Source organism: Staurois parvus, unplaced genomic scaffold, assembly GCF_062004578.1.
Source record: "Staurois parvus isolate SC_StPar_1 unplaced genomic scaffold, SC_StPar_1.0 ptg001397l, whole genome shotgun sequence".
NCBI lineage: Eukaryota > Metazoa > Chordata > Amphibia > Anura > Ranidae > Staurois > Staurois parvus.
The window spans coordinates 98,126-116,376 of record NW_028319193.1 but is presented as its reverse complement, the minus strand read 5'-3'; the positions used below and the strand labels follow the sequence as shown (position 1 = coordinate 116,376).

General features: G+C 45.7%; 1 long non-coding RNA gene across 1 annotated transcript in view; it reads right to left on the bottom strand.

Moving 5' to 3' along the window:
• Positions 1-6,219, bottom strand: part of LOC149436221 (uncharacterized) — a 39,730-nt gene extending 33,511 nt beyond the window's left edge. The window contains exon 1 of the long non-coding RNA XR_016308323.1: positions 6,066-6,219. This is a non-coding gene — a long non-coding RNA (uncharacterized LOC149436221). The remainder of the gene's footprint in view (positions 1-6,065) is intronic.
• Between the last annotated feature and the right edge of the window lie 12,032 nt (positions 6,220-18,251).

Here is an 18,251-nt window from a genome sequence, read left to right as displayed (position 1 = left end):
CAGAGCAAGATTTGTGGTGTTTTTAAATTTTAAATGGCTCCCTTAATGTCTTCGCAACTGACGTGAAAAATGGCGCCATTGTACGGTTGCTCGCACCTCTCCGGAAAGGCATTTTCTATCTCCCGTTTGCTCTGCTTGAGAGTAAACACAGCGAGCGTCTGATTTTCATTTACCAATCTTTAAACTCATCTCCCAGGGGACCCCCGGGCTTAACCTGTTGTATTAAACATCTGTTGCTACAGAGACTTCATAATGGAAAGTGAGGAGAGAAAAGTGAAATTTGTCTTGCCGGGATGGCTGGTGCTTTTCCAGCTGTTGACTTGCAATTAAGAAGACAAAGCTTTGCCGTGGAAAATTATAAACTTTAATGTTCCTCAAACATTGCAGTGTCTCTTCTCAGTGGTGGAAGAACTGCAGTGTGGGGCAGAGGTGAAGTAGTCACCCCCTGACATTAGTATACACATATCTCAACCAGGGTTCCATAGAACCCAGCTTTCCTCCAGAGGTTGCCAGGGTTTCCTCAAACAATGAGCAATTTCTGCTTCTCCGATAAGTTCCCACTGACACCATCCATCTTTTTAGCTATCTGTAATTCTTCCCAATGACTGCAAGTGTAAGGCTCCATGTACACGAGCCCACCCTTACCGCCAGCCGCGGGAAAACGCAAACCGCAGAAAAATTGTAGTACCACAGTTACTGCATTTTGCGTTTTCCCACGGCCGGTGGTCAAAACGTTCCTATCCTGAATGCGATTCTTGTGCGTTCAGGAGAGGGACATTTAGGGGTTTATTTACTAAAGCTGGAGAGTCCAAAATCAGACTCCCTTCTGCATAGAAACCAATCAGCTTCCAGGTTTCATTGCCAAAGCTTCATTGAACAAGCTGAGGTTAGAAGCTGATTGGTTTCTATGCAGAAGGGAGTCTGATTTTGGACTCTCCAGCTTTAGTAAATAAACCCCTTAGCCTCACCTAAACGCGGAAGCTGCTAAACTCTGCAAAAGCCTATGTGTACTTGGACACATAGACTTTTATGGCGTTGAGTTTAGGAGCTCTGGCAAAAAGCAGCTGCTTGTGTACATGGGCCCTAAGGAGCATTCTTCCCACTGACCATCACACTAATGTATCATGAGTTGTGGCCAGAGGCAGACTGACAACTCATGGGGCCCCTGGGCAATAGGGGATCATGGGGCCCCTGTGTCCTTGCCCAAACTCAAAAAAGCCTATGAAAAAGGTACCAGGGGCATCTCATGGGGCCCCCTACTGACCCTGGCCCTCGGGCAGTGCCTGAGTTTCCAAATGGTCAGTCTGCCCCTGGTTGTGGCCATAGTCATTTTTAGCAGGGGTTACCTGGGGCCGGAAAGTTACTTCAATGGTCCCTCTGTGTTTAAATGGTTGAGAAAGGCTTGAATAACCTTAGTGTTGTTCCCCATGGTGTCACGTACCTGTATATCTATGTAGCCTGAGATGACGAAGGTGGCCTTTTGCATAGTTCCCGTCTGAGCAAACCTGGAAGTTGAGACCAGGTCTGCAGGGGCAAAGGAAAGGCGCAAGAGGCAAGGTGTAGATACTATGAGCAGGAACTTGAGAGCTCTGGTATCTGATGAGCAGAAGTACAGCTGGTGATGCACCGTGGAGGTGCCAAGTCTAGTTAAAGGAGGAGACAGGTCCAAAACCTAGTTGAGTGATACCCGAGTGGAAGGACACCAGGACATAAGCAGAATAAGACTCAGGAACAGCCAGAAGTCAGCAACAATCGGGCAGCATGATACAGGTTCACAAGGTTGGCAGTGTGTTTAGAACTCCAAGCCAAGGTCAGTAGCAGAAGCAGGCAGCGAATGCAGACAAGGAGAATCCAAAAGCTAGGTCAGAGGGGAAGTCAAGTCAGTAACAGGATCGAGATGCCTATCAGGAACTAGATAACAAGAACAAGATTGCAGAGCATGCACCAAAGAGGTAGTGCAGAGCTTTGGTTCAAATAGACAAACAGAAGCCCAGCAGGACCAGCAAAGCTACAGTAAGTCAAGACTGGTCAGTGCAGAAGAGTAAGAAGTCTTCCACCAGTGCCAATTATTACAGGGAACATCTGCAAAGCCACAAAGCTTTACTGCAAATTCTAAATAAAGTCACATTGAAGAACAACAAAGGACTAACTTTTCCCTGAGTATATAGTCTAATGGGGAACTGTAATGGTTTGGAGTCAGATATATATACTGTATATCTGCCTGATCGTACAAGCACACAGATATACAAACAGGTCTGCAGGAGTCCTGCATGGCACCCGAGATCTGCTGATCAAGGGTGCAATGCTTTCTAGTCTCCTAGTAAAAAAAAAATAATACACATTTTTTTTACCTGCATAAAGATGTGCATTTATTATATTTTTTTTTTTGCAAAGGTGAACTTATCCTTTTAATTCTGCTTTAAATAAATAATACTGAGCCAAATGAATCAGAAGCCGTTGTAATTTCTGCATCAGGTGTACAGACTTGGGATCTCAGACGCAAATAGCACACCACCAGAGTCCCCATGACATATAAGAAGCTGCAGTTAGCAGAATAGAAAATGTTAGCTTTAGGTGAAGCGATTCTTAATTTCTTCTTTAGCTATCATGTGTATATTGTTATCTAAATGAATCCTCTGAATGTATATGATCCAATACAAAGGCTTCTCTTCAGTTTTATCTATACTGTATTCCTTTACAGCCATCCCTACCTCCTACTGATGCTGGATGAAATGGGAATCCATAGACCGCAATCATCTCCTATACAGTAATATCCGGTAATATCCTTGATCTCGTCTTCTGCAACTGCTGCGCTCCCCACAACCTCACTAACACCCCCTTCCCTCTTTCTGACCACAACCTGATTACCTTCTCTATCTCCTCGTCCTCCAACGCCTACCCCTCCAAATGTCACACTACTACCAGCCGTAACCTCCGCAACCTTAACCCTGCCCCCCTCCACTCTGCAGCTGATCAACTCCACGACAGCATCCTCCCCCTGTCCTGCCCCAACTTGGCTATGACTGCCTATAACAACGCACTGTCAACAGCCCTTGACTCACTAGCGCCTTTAACCACACGCAACATCGGACCCCGACCACTCCAGCCCTGGCAGACTGATCACACCAAAACCCTCAAACGACACAGTCGTGCCCTGGAGCGACTATGGCGCAAAACCAAATCCCAACAAGCCTTCACCTGCTACAAATCTGCCTTCCACACCTACACCTCCTCCCTCCACGCAGCCAAACAAGCCTACTTCCTGACCCTCATCAAGGCCCTCTCCTCCAATCCTCGCCGACTCTTCTCCACCTTCAACTCTCTACTCTCTCCACCCCCACCTCCACCCAGCACCTCACTCACCGCCCTTGAGATTGCCAATCACTTCAAAAACAAGATTGACACAATTCGCAAGGACATCGCCGCAACTCACACTCCCTCTCAACCCGTCCCCTCTCACATAGCTACCCCCTCATCCCCCCTCTCCCTCGGCATAACCCGCAGGGACTTCATCACTGCTCAAACTCCCTCCAACCCCGTCCCCTCTCACAAAGCTACCCCCTCATCACCCCTCTCCCACGGCCCCACTGACCTCCACTTGCACCCCACCCTACATTCCTCATACTGAAGCCTCCTCAACACTCCGCACCTTTGACCTTACTACCATCGAGGAAGTCTCTAAGGTCCTCTCTGATGCCCGCCTCACCACCTGCCCCCTCGACCCTATCCCCTCACAACTCCTACAACCTCCTTCCCCCTCCATCTTATGCTCCCTCACCAACATCTTTAATCTCTCCCTCTCCTCCGGCACTTTCCCCTCCCCTCTGAAGCATGCACAGATCACCCCCATACTTAAAAATCCCTCCCTGGACCCCAATGACCCGAACAACCTCAGACCTATCTCCCTGCTCCCATTCACATCCAAACTCCTCGAGCGCCTAGTCTACACCCGCCTAAGCTCTCACCTCAACGACAACAACCTCCTCGATCCCCTACAGTCCGGCTTCCGTCCCCTACACTCCACCGAAACTGCATTACTCAAACTCTCCAACGACCTGCTAACTGCCAAAGCTAATGGCCACTATTCAGTGCTCCTACTCCTTGACCTCTCCGCGGCCTTCGACACAGTCGACCACCCCCTCCTCCTCAAAAAACTACACTCCCTCGGCCTCAGAGATTCTGCTCTCTCCTGGCTCTCATCCTACCTGTCACAACGCTCTTTCAGCGTTACCTATAATCCTACCACCTCCCCCTCACTCCCCCTCTCTGTTGGGGTCCCTCAAGGCTTCGTCCTTGGGCCCCTTCTCTTCTCCATCTACACCTCCTCCCTTGGCCAACTCATACATTCTCACGGCTTCAACTACCACCTCTATGCTGACGACACACAAATCTATCTCTCAACCCCCCACCTCACCCCCTCAGTCTCCGCCCGAATCACACACCTACTGAGCAACATATCAGACTGGATGTCGCTCCACTTCCTTAAACTGAACCTCTCCAAAACCGAGTTTCTTGTCTTCTCCCCAGCCCAGACACCACCCCTCATTGACTTCTCTGTCACATCCAACAACGCCACCATCAAGCCCGCCCCGCAGGCCAGAGTACTTGGTGTCATTCTGGACTCCAACCTATCCTTCCAGCCCCAAGTCCAATCTTTAACAAACTCATGCAGACTCCACCTCCGCAACATCGCCAAAATACGCATGTTCCTAACTCCAGAAACGACTAAACAGCTCATCCACTCCCTCATCATATCACGACTCGACTACTGCAACTCCCTCCTCACTGGCCTGCCTCGCCGCTGGCTATCCCCACTTCAGTCGATCCTGAATACGGCTGCCAGACTCATTCACCTTTCCAACCGCTCCGTTTCCACCACCCCCCTCTGCCAATCCCTCCACTGGCTTCCGATTGCGCAACGGATCAAATTCAAAATCCTAACACTGACGTACAAAGCTGTCCACCATACTGCCCCAAATTACATCACCGACCTAATATCCAAGTACCACTCATCATGCACACTCCCAATGACCTCCTTCTCTCTAGTTCCCTGGTCTCCTCCTCCCATGCCCGCCTCCAGGACTTCTCCAGGGTGTCCCCCATCCTCTGGAACTCCCTGCCCCAACCCATCAGATTATCACCTACTCTTCTCTCCTTTAGGCGCACCCTGAAAACCCACCTCTTCAGGGAAGCCTACCCCACCCCCTGCTAACTTGCTGACCTCCTCCACTCTTCCTACCACTCCATCCCCCACAGCTTTCTCCTCCTGTGCCACCATCCCCTCCCTCCTAGATTGTAAGCTCCAAAGAGCAGGGCCCTCGATCCCCTCATGTTTTGCATTGTATTGTTGTTGTTCTGTCACATGTTCTGTTCCCCATTGTAATGTACAGCGCTGAGCGAACTATTGGCGCTTTATAAATACTGTATAATAATAATAATAATACACTCTGCAGATGATTGTCTGTTATGTGACCCGTCCCTTGTTATCCTAAACACTATAAGGCCCCTTTCACACGGGCGTTCCATATGTCCGTTTTTTATCTGTCCATTTACAGATGAAAAACGGACCCCCATGTATTTCTATGGACTTGCAGATGTAAACGGATGCACATCTTTTTACATCCATTAATGTCCGCATCCATTAACTTCCATTTTTTTGAACAGAAGAAAACTATTTTTCTTCCACAAAAACAGCTGGAACAGACGAAAAACGTATGTCATTAGCACTCGCAACTTTTCAAAGCGCAATTTACACACGTTTCTGCGTGTCGTGTATAAAGCAGCTTATTCACATCAGTCGGCTGTCCTATGTGCGTTTGTCACAAAATAAAGGAGCTCCTGCCACAGTATCCTTGCAATTTGGAATCGTGGGCAGAAAATGGAACGAATGTTCTTAAAATGAAACATTTTGAAGAGAATTGTACTAGTGTATGGCCGGCTTTAGTCTTTGAGCTCCAAGCTCCCCCCAGGATTACTTTAAATGATAAAAAGAGAACTAAGTGATGCTGTCACCTCATTAAATGTCACAGTTCATCATTAAACCATGTCAAGGACTCTTTGCTTACTCAGCGTTCGTTCCATCTGTCGGGACGGCGTACATCTGCACCGCAGGCCGCGGTATGCTCCTGGTCAGCAGAAGGACCCGTGTATCTTCGCAGAAGATCTGACTGCAACTTTTAACAGTGAAATATGTTTAGAGCAGCAAAACTATAAATAAAACTGCTTAGAGCATAGCACACGTTATTAAATCACTTTCTTCCTCCTTAACTTGCTCGTAACTTTAAATCAAGGCTAAGATCAGTCCGGGGCTTGGCAGTTCTCTGGCGATAGAGTGTCAGATATCCCGTGATGCATATCCTGTAGCCGGAATTATTTTTTCCTAGCAAATTTTTAGTCTGCTAAAGGAATGAAAGCTTAAAGGGACTTGCCGAGCACCTGTGTGATTGGGCTCTGATGGAAGCAACACTTCCTGACGCATGTGCCATGTGTTCTGGGGCAGGGAAGTTAAGCCCCGTTCACATTTTGTGTAGCAGGAATGTTCCCGCTTGTGTTTTTTGTGCGTTTTGCACAGGTTTCTGCATGTCGCACATAGGGCAGCTTATTCACTTGAATGTGCTTTCCTGTTCAGGATACACGCACCAAGCTAGCCTATGCAGGGATCGAAATTTGGTATATAGGCAGGGGTGGAGGGACAACCCATGGGGCACCCGGGCAATAGGGAATCATGGGGCCCCTGTATCCTCGCCCACACTCAAAAAAGCATATGAAAGGTACCAGGGGCATCTCATGGGGCCCCCTACCGACACGGGGCCCTCGGGCAGTGCCCGAGTTCCCAAATGGTCAGTCCGCCCCTTCATATAGGGCAGTCCGTTCGTTCAAACAGGCTGTCCTATGCGTGATAAACGCACCAGGCTGAAAAGGTGCGCATAGGGCATCCAATTCACTCAAATGGGCTGTGCTATGAGCAACAAACGCACCAAGCTAGCCCATACAAGGATTTAAGCTGGCCATACAAATTTTGGCACTGAGCCAAGCACGTTTGGGGATGTGAGTTTTGCCACACAACTGCAGCAAAATCTTGCTGCGTTTGGGGTGCCGTTAATAAATAATAATGGCATTGCAGGCCACATACAAGTCCTGGCAGACAACCCTCTACGGCATTTATAGCAGCCCTGTCACTAAGGCTACGTTCACACTAGCTTTGTTAGCAGGCATCAGACAGGCGTTTGGGAAGCAATGAATGAAAATTCTACACATTGCAGCATATGGTGCTGTTCACACTGAAGCGTTAGCGTTGTGGCAAAATTGACGCCTCGTGGCAAGTCAGGAGGTGTTGAAGCTTTCCATTCAAGTCTATGGGGATGCTCCTCAAACGCCGTGCGGGGCGTTTGCAAGGCGTTTGCAGAGCGTTAATACCATTAAACTTCATTAGAGGCATTTGTGGTGCGGTTTTAACGCTTGGCAAATGCCTATCAAATGCCTAAAAAACGCACATGGGGCGTTTGGGGAGCCTTTGAAAAGCGTCAAAGACGCTTCCCAAATGCCTATCTAACGCCTGTCAAACGCTATAGGGGCGTTTGGCAAGCATTAGAAATTAGTCAAGTGTGAACGAGCCCTTAAAGATATACTGTAATATTTAACTACACTCTGACATAACTTGCCTATAGACAACTTTGGGTTTGACAGTTATACTTACAGTTATTATTATTATACAGGATTTATATGGCGCCAACAGTTTGCTCAGCGCTTTACAATATAACGGGAGACAATACAGCAACAATACAGTTCAATACAAGAGGGTTAGGAGGGCCTGATCCTTGGAGCTTACAATCTAATAATCAGTTATGTATGCAAGTTTACTTCTCTGCCTCCGACCGCATCTTCATCACTAGGTGATATCTAGCTACCATATAGATAGATACTCTGGAACTACTTTGGTTTTTGGGGGGGATCTCCCCCCCCCCACCCCCTTTGTGTCTTTCCATTTTCACATGTTTAGCACTCAAGTGCCATAAGATATATTTTATTATTGCAGTTAGTTGTTGTCTGGCAATTGAGAGAATGCTCTTTTTCTGGATTTTGTGTACCCCACCCCTATCATCTGTATACCCCATTTATTTCCTCTGTTCAATAAACTTTATTTTGGAAAAAAAAAATGTCATTGCAAGTGCGTTGCATGTTTTCAATAAACCAATAGACTCTTGCGAGCAGTCCGCAATGAAATATTTTAAAAATATATAAAGTGAAAGTGATTCCAAACATGTGTACCTATTTGGAAGCAGCTCAGATACTACACATACTCATCTAAATGTGCCACAAACCTAATATAAAACACCATGTCGCACTTCCATCTACAACATTACCATCTTAATCACTTGTCCTCCAGAGGATTTACCCCCCCTTCTTGACCAGGCCATTTTTATTGTGATACAGCACTGCCTTACTTTAACTGACAAGTGCGCGGTCGTGCAACCCAAATGAAATTTACGTCCTTTTCCTCCACAAATAGAGCTTTCTTTTGGTGGTATTTGGTCGCTTCTGCAGTTTTATTTTTTGCGCTATAAACAAAAAAACACAGAAAACACCCCCCCCCCCCAATACTTTTTACAATAGAGAGAACAAAAAAACAATATTTTTTACTTTTTGCTATTAAACATGTCCAGTAAAAAAATTTAAAAAATCAAATTTAGGCCAAAATGTATTCTGCTCCATGTCTTTGCTAAAAAAAAATCCAATACGTGTAAATTAATTGGTTTACGTAAAAGTTATAGCATTTACAAATGGTAGTATATATACTGGATTTTTTTTTGTTTACTAGTAATGGCGGCAATCAGCGACTTATAGCGAGACTGCGGGACTTCTGACACTGGGGGGGAACTGACTTGGTGTCACTGACATCCTCGGTGACACCAGTACAATGATCAGTCCTAATAAAAAGCACTGACACTGTACTAACGGCAATGGGCAGGAATTGGTAACATCTGGGGTCATCAAAGGGTTAATTGTGTGCTGTGTTTCACTGCAAGCACACTGCTTTGTGTGGCTCTGCTATGCAGAGCCATACAAAGCAGTGTGGAGGAGCTGACAGGGGAGAAACCTTTGTTGTTTATACACAGGTCTCTCCCCCATTGGAGATACTCGAAGATCACCAGGTGCCGGCGAGTAATCAGCGTCCAGGACCCGGTGATTGACAGCCGAGGCCGTGAATGACTCGCATGCGCCCCCTACCCGGAAATGCAAAATCACATATATATGTGTGATTTTGTGCACCCCTGCCACCCTGTAGCAGTATTTCTGCTATAGGGTGGAGGGGAAGCGGTTAGCCACCATGCCAGGCCTCCTCCCTAAATAGATCAGATCAGCCCATCCTCAACCCCACCCACTAGCTTCTAGAAACTTCTCCAAGTTTCTAGAGCAAGGTTAGGTATCAGAGAACTAGAAAATGTATATTATATAGGGCGCACTTGTTAGAGCCCAACCTCTGCAGCTGTATGATAAAGGTGCCAGATGGATATCAGAGATGGATGGATCGGAGCAATAACACTGAGGCAGCTCTTTATAGAGTGGAAGCAAGACTCTAATGCAGTATACATGAACAAGACAGGAAGGCGCCTCTAAGTGCAGTATAGACAATTTATTAGTGAACAACACATAAATTGCACTTAAGATAAATAGTTAAAAAAACTCATGTGGATCCCTTAGGATCAGGAAGTGTGAACTAGGATGTGTCCTGATCCTATAGACTGAGCTGCTGCTGGATGGCTGGATGTCTCACCTGGATCTTAACACACCACATGATGAGTTTTTTTAACTATTCATCTTGTAAGTGCAATTTATCTATTGTTCATTAATAAATTGTCTGTACTGCAGTTAGAGGCACTTCCTCTTTTTCACGTATCAGAGAACTAACCTGTTGAGCCCTTCAGCCTTAACCTTAGGTAACCTCGCTGACTCACTCCCAGGGTTACTCATGCCCCGGACTCCAAACCTCTAACTATGCACACAAAAAATCTTATACTCCAGGAAATATACACAGGAAATGACATCCCTTAGTGAAAGCACCTCACAATGTACACATAAACACTGGGTTAGGTACACATTTAAGCCTTGATTGCCCTAGATCAGCGGTTCTCAACCTGGGGGTCGCGACCCCTTTGGGGGTCGAACGACGCTTCCACAGGGGTCGCCTAAGACCATCGGAAAACACATATTTCCGATGGTCTTAGGAACCGAGACACCGCTCCTCGCCGCCGCCACCGCCGTCTCCAGGTGTGGGTGGGATGACATGCCGCCCCTGTCATCTGGACACACCTCGAGATCAATCCTCGCCTGTGATTGGCCGCCGGCACTGTAGCTCAGGAGAGGCACACAGGCGGCCAATCACCGGCAAGGAGGTGGAGCTTGGAGAGGAGGAGCCGAGCGGCACCGCGAAGATCGAGTGAGTGAAGAGGAGGAGAGCGGCCGGAGAAGGAAGACATCTGACAGGTAAGTGTCGGTACCATGGGAGAGGGAGGGAGCCAGCGAGCCCAGGCTGGAGCAGGGGTCAGAAAGGTAAGTATCATTGGTGTCAGTGGGAATAGTGCCCCATCATTGGTGTCACTAATACCAATGATGGGGCACTATTCCTCCCACTGACACCAAGGATGGGGCACTATTCCTCCCCCAAATGACACCAAGGATGGGGCACGATTCCTCCCCCCACTGACACCGAGGATGGGGCACGATTCCTCCCCCCACTGACACCGAGGATGGGGCACGATTCCTCCCCCCACTGACACCGAGGATGGGGCACGATTCCTCCCCCCACTGACACCGAGGATGGGGCACGATTCCTCCCCCCACTGACACCGAGGATGGGGCACGATTCCTCCCCCCACTGACACCGAGGATGGGGCACGATTCCTCCCCCCACTGACACCGAGGATGGGGCACGATTCCTCCCCCCACTGACACCGAGGATGGGGCACGATTCCTCCCCCCACTGACACCGAGGATGGGGCACGATTCCTCCCCCCACTGACACCGAGGATGGGGCACGATTCCTCCCCCCACTGACACCGAGGATGGGGCACGATTCCTCCCCCCACTGACACCGAGGATGGGGCACGATTCCTCCCCCCACTGACACCGAGGATGGGGCACGAATCCTCCCCCCACTGACACCGAGGATGGGGCACGATTCCTCCCCCCACTGACACCGAGGATGGAGCACGATTCCTCCCCCCACTGACACCGAGGATGGGGCACGATTCCTCCCCCCACTGACACCGAGGACGGGGCACTATTCCCCCCCACTGACACCGATGACGGGGCACTATTCCTCCTACTGCAAAATTACAGTTATGAAGTAGCAACGAAAATAATTTTATGGTTGGGGGTCACCACAACATGAGGAACTGTATTAAGGGGTCGCGGCGCTAGAAAGGTTGAGAACCACTGCCCTAGATGTTTAACCCGTTCCCAGCCAGTGTCATTAGTACGGTGTCAGTGCATATTTTAGCACTGATCATTGTATTAGTGTCACTGGTCCCCTCAAAGCATCAAAAGTGTCAGTTAGTGTTAGATTGCCCGCCATATTATTGCAGTCCCGCCGATTGCTGTCATTACTATTACTAAAATAAATAAATAAAAATATATACCACAGTTTGTAGACGCTATACCTTTCGTGCAAACCAGTGAATATGTGCTTATTGGGATTTGTTTACCAAAATATGTAGAAGAATACATATTGGCCTAAATTTATGAAGAAATTTGATTTTTTGTTAATTTTTATTGGATATGTTTTATAGCGGAAAATAGAAAAATGTTGTGTTTATTTTTAAATTGTCAGTCTTTTTTCATTCATAGTGCAAAAAATAAAAACCCCAGTGGTGATCAAATATCATCAAAAGTAAGCTCTGTTTGTGTGAAAAAAATTGTATAAATGTTATTTGATTACAGTGTTGCATGACCGTGATCAGTTAAATTGACGCCGTGCCAAGAATAGCAAGAAATTGCCTGGTCATGAGGGTAAATCTTCTGGAGGTCAAGTGGTTATATTTGAAATAAAGCAGTATTGAACCCAAAACCAAAATATATAGTTACGTAGTTAGTCTGGCTGAAAAAAGACAAAAGTCCATCCAGTTCAACCATAGAAAAAAAAAAAAAGTTATAATCTATACCCACAGTTGATCCAGAAGAAGGCAAAAAACCCCCAGCAAAGCATGATCCAATTTGCTCCTGCTGGGGAAAAAAATCCTTCCTGATCCCCAGAGAGGCAATCAGATATTCCCTGGATCAACTTTACCTATAAATGTTAGTATCCAGTTATATTCTGTGTATCGAAGAAACAATGCAGGACTTTTTTAAAGCAATCCACTGAGCTGGCCAGAACCAACACTTGAGGGAGTCTATTCCACATTTTCACAGCTCTTACTGTGAAGAAACCTTTCCGTGTTTGGAGATTAAATTTCTTTTCCTCCAGACGTAAAGAGTGCCCCCTTGTCCTCTGTGATGACCTCAGGGTGAATAGCTCTACATGGAGTTCACTATATGAGCCACTGATGTATTTATTCATGTTGATCATATCCCCCCTTATGTATTATACATGGAGATCATATCCCCCCTTATGTATTATACATGGAGATCATATCCCCCTTATGTATTATACATGGAGATCATATCCCCCCTTATGTATTATACATGGAGATCACATCCCCCCTTATGTATTATACATGGAGATCACATCCCCCCTTATGTATTATACATGTAGATCATATCCCCCCTTTATGTATTATACATGGAGATCATATCCCCCCTTATGTATTATACATGGTGATCATATCCCCCCTTATGTATTATACATGGAGATCATATCCCCCTTATGTATTATACATGGAGATCATATCCCCCTTATGTATTATACATGGAGATCATATCCCCCCTTATGTATTATACATGGAGATCACATCCCCCCTTATGTATTATACATGGAGATCACATCCCCCCTTATGTATTATACATGTAGATCATATCCCCCCTTTATGTATTATACATGGTGATCATATCCCCCCTTATATATTATACATGGTGATCATATCCCCCCCTTATGTATTATACATGGAGATCATATCCCCCCTTTATGTATTATACATGGAGATCATATCCCCCCTTATGTATTATACATGGTGATCATATCCCCCCTTATGTATTATACATGGAGATCATATCCCCCCTTATGTATTATACATGGAGGTCATATCCCCCTTATGTATTATACATGGAGATAATATCCCCCCTTATGTATTATACATGGAGATCATATCCCCCCTTATGTATTATACATGGAGATCATATCCCCCCTTTATGTATTATACATGGAGATCATATCCCCCCTTATGTATTATACATGGTGATCATATCCCCCCTTATGTATTATACATGGAGATCATATCCCCCCTTATGTATTATACATGGAGATCATATCCCCCCTTATGTATTATACATGGAGATCATATCCCCCTTATGTATTATACATGGAGATCATATCCCCCCTTATGTATTATACATGGAGATCATATCCCCCCTTATGTATTATACATGGTGATCATATCCCCCCTTATGTATTATACATGGTAATCATATCCCCCCCTTATGTATTATACATGGAGATCACATCCCCCCTTATGTATTATACATGGAGATCATATCCCCCCTTAATCTCCTCTTCTCAAGAGAGAATAAATTCAGTTCCTCTAATCTTTCCTCATAGCTGAGCTCCTCCATGCCTCATATCAGTTTGGTTGCCCTTCTCTGCACTTTCTCAAGTTCCCCAATGTTCTTTTTGTGAATTGGTGCCCTAAACTGAACTGCATATTCCAGATGAGGTATTACTAATGATTTGTATCGGGTAATATGATATCTCTCTCTCTGGAGTCTGTACCTTGTTTAATACAAGAGAGGATTTTGCTCGCTTTAGAAACCACAGCTTGGCATTGCATGCAATTATTAAGCTTGTGATCTACCAGAACCCCCAGATCCTTCTCCACCATTGATTCCCCCAGTTGTACCCCCCCCTAGTATGTATGATGCATGCATATTCTTAGCCTTCAAGTGCATAACCTTACTTTTATCAACATTAAACCTCATTTTCCACATAGTTGCCCAATTAAACAGAGCATTGAGGTCGGCTTGTAAGTTGAAGACATCCTGGAAGGACGTTATTCCACTGCACAGCTTGGTGTCATCTGCAAAGACTGAAATGGAATTTTTAATCTCAGACCCTATATAGTTTATAAATATATTAAAAAGTAAGGGTCCCAACACTGAACCTTGGGGTACACCACTGACAACCCAGACCATTCAGAGTATGAATCATTAACCACTACTCTCTGAATACAATCTTTTAGCCAGTTTTCTATCCATTTACATACTGATTTTTCCAAGCCTGTAGACTTTACCTTACACATTAGCCATGTGTGGGGAACTGTATCAAACAAAATCCAAGTATGCCACGTCCACCACCACCCCTCTATCCAAGTATGCCACGTCCACCACCACTCCTCTGTCCAAGTATACCATGTCCACCGCCACCCCTCTGTCCAAGTATAGCACATCCACCACCACCCCTCTGTCCAAGTATACCACGTCCACCGCCACCCCTCTGTCCAAGTATACCACATCCACCGCCACCCCTCTGTCCAAGTATACCACGTCCACCGCCACCCCTCTGTCCAAGTATACCACATCCACCGCCACCCCTCTGTCCAAGTATACCAAGTCCACCGCCACCCCTCTGTCCAAGTATACCATGTCCACCGCCACCCCTCTGTCCAAGTATACCACGTCCACCGCCACCCCTCTGTCCAAGTATACCATGTCCACTGCCACCCCTCTGTCCAAGTATACCACATCCACAGCCACCCCTCTGTCCAAGTATACCACATCCACAGCCACCCCTCTGTCCAAGGTTTTGCTCACCTCCTCATAAAAAGAAATCAGATTTGTTTGACAACTTCTGTCTTTCGTGAATCCATGCTGTCGGTTGCTTAAAATATTTTTTTCCAGCAAGAACTCATCTATGTGGTATTTTATTACACTTTACAGTATCTTCCCAACTATAGAAGTTAAACTAACATAGCACATGTAATGTTATATATTGCTGCTTACCAGTCATTAGATGTGGTGGCTGCATCAGTTTTGTTTTCTTTGGCTCTTTTCCCTCTGTTTTCACCTGATGATCTGGCCAGTAACACACTTCCTGTATTAATGAGACAGAACTCTGAAGGAATGAGCACAGGAGGCACAGCAGATAGCAGCATTGTTAGTCTGGGGGGGGGAGTGTTTAATGCAACAGCAGATTTGAAAACACTAACAAATGGATGCCAAACTCGGATGATTTTATTGCTACACCTAGTGGGCGGCCACTTTATCTCCTTTTGTTCTGTGGATAACATTGCAGGATTATTTGTTCAATTTGGATTCTTATGGACTTGTGCTGCTTGCCCTGTTAGGGCCATTTAATTTCTCGGATTGTATATGGTGTATTGTAAATTGCTGGAGCCTTCATGGGCCAGTTTATTTAAAATGTGAACTCAGCCTTTTAAAGAGGCAGACCCTCCTACTATCACTTTATATTCAGTTACTGCAAACATTTTTTACCTTCTGGAATAAAGGTTTTACATGAATAGAAGTCAGAATCAGCAATCCAGTGCTCAATAACAAGAAGTAACACGGGTTGGTATCATCCCTAAGTCAATGTAATAAATCAGAAAACAAAAAAATGAGACCTCACCAGTGTTTTATTAACAACATAATAACACCAAATTACATAAAAGTACAATTTTATTAGATAATATAAATCCGATAGTTACAATTATAATTGCAGTGGGTAACTAGCTCCCTTATAAAGGCCAGTTTTGGCACCAATGGGGGCTGGGAGCGTGCATGGCTTCGCACTTGTGCGATTCAGTGTGCGTCCTTGCAAATCCCTTATGTGCCAGTGCACATTCCTGTGGCCATGTAATCTACTGGCAGGAATGCCAGGTCTTCGTGAGCCTCTGTTGCAGACGGCGTCCTGACACTTGGGTATATTGGTGCAGCCTAAACCAGGGGCGGACTGACAACTCATGGGGCCCCCCGGCAATAGGGGATCATGGGGCCCCTGTGTCCTCACCCACACTCAAACCACACCCAAAAAAGCCTATGAAAAGGTACCAGGGGCATCTCGTGGGGCCCCCTACTGACCCAGGGCCCTCGGGCAGTGCCAGAGTGCCCGAATGGTCAGTCCACCCCTGGCCTAAACATGTTAACGTCTGTCTAGGCCAGGGGTCTGCAACCTTTAAGACATAAAGAGCCACTTGGACCCGTTTCCGAGAGGGAAAAAAAGACTGGGAGCCGCAAAACCATTGCAACATTTAAAACAAATCCGACACTGCATATATTGCGAAAAGCGCTCTGGTCATGAAGGGGGTTTAAGGGCCCAGTAAGCAAAGGGTTAACCAGGGCCACAGTGTATCGTCATAATCACAATCATAGCCTTAGGTCAGTGGTGGGCAACCTTTTTTTTCAACTGAGCCAAATCTCGCCAAAACCACGATTGAAATTTATTTTGAGAGAAACATTTTTAAAACTGAAAATTCATCCCCCATATAGTAATTCATCCCCCCATAGTAATTCATCCCCCCATAGTAATTCATCCCCCCTATAGCAATTCATCCCCCCTATAGTAATTCATCCCCCCTATAGTAATTCATCCCCCATAGTAATTCATCCCCCATATAGTAATTCATCCCCCATATAGTAATTCATCCCCCATATAGTAATTCATCCCCCATATAGTAATTCATCCCCCATAGTAATTCATCCCCCATATAGTAATTAATTCATCCCCCATAGTATTTCATCTCCCCTATAGTAATTCATCCCCCATATAGTAATTCATCCCCCATATAGTAATACATCCCCCATATAGTAATTCATCCCCCATATAGTAATTCATCCCCCATATAGTAATACATCTCCCATAGTAATTCATCCCACATATAGTAATTCATCCCCCATATAGTAATTCATCCCCCCTATAGTATTTCATCCCCCATATAGTAATACATCCCCCATATAGTAATACATCCCCCATATAGTAATTCATCCCCCATAGTAATTCATCCCCCCTATAGTAATTCATCCCCCCTGTGTCAATTCACTTACCTTTGCTCCGCGCGTTCCTCTAGCTGTGTTCCCGCGCCGTTCTGGTCTTCAGGGCGGACTGTGAGAGGAGAGGAGTTCGTCACGCTGCCCCGCCTACATCCTGACAGCCAATGTTTGGAGGAGGGAGGGGAGCGGGCGCCCGGCACATAGAAGAGCTGCATTAAAAGAGCCACGGCTTGCCGACCCTATTGCCTGTCACCTGGTGGGCAGTGTGCTCCGGAGCCGCAGGAAAGGTGAAAAAGAGCCGCATGCGGCTCCGGAGCCGCGGGTTGCCGACACCCGGTCTAGGCATTTCACAAATTTCTTTGCTTCTTCAGGACAGTGAAGCTATTTTCATGTAAAATACATCGAGAGACAATGTTTCATCTGAAAATAGATTAACATCCACAATAACCAAATATAGCTATCTGGTCTTAATTGGAAGAAAAAAAGAAAAGAAAAATTAAAAAAAAGGAAAGAAAAAAGAAATCTACCTTCACAATTCCATCACTCATCAAGTCACTTCTGTTCTATGTGTGGCTTCACTTCCAGGGATGTCACTTCTGGCCGAATGGCTGCAACCTCTGGTATTAATGGCCTTCTATCTGGCAGTATCTCTGTGGAGAGGGGACCTTGGCACTCTCCATGCCCTCTGCCCAGGAGGGGAAAGATTCCCTCTTGGTGGATTGGATAGACTGGTGCTGGTGTGGATCCCCGCAGGATTCCATGGAGTTATTATAAGGGAGGCACCTTTGGCCTTTTTTTTTTTACCATTACACAAGTCCATGGCACACCATAGATATCATTTTCTTTTTTTTTTTTTTTTAATTCAAATATTTATTAAATTTTTATATTTATAATTAAACATAAAAAGAAAAAAGAGGCACATGCAAGAAGAACACACTACATTTCATCCACAATCTCATATAATATTCTTACTCTTATTCTCTTTCTATTACCTCCTTTTTCTTCTTTTCCCTTCCCTCTACCTTTATGCCCTACCACATCCCACCCCCCTCCCACTTTGCATTTTTCTCTTACTTCCTTCTATATGAAATTAAGAATCTTCTCCTAACATTACTTCA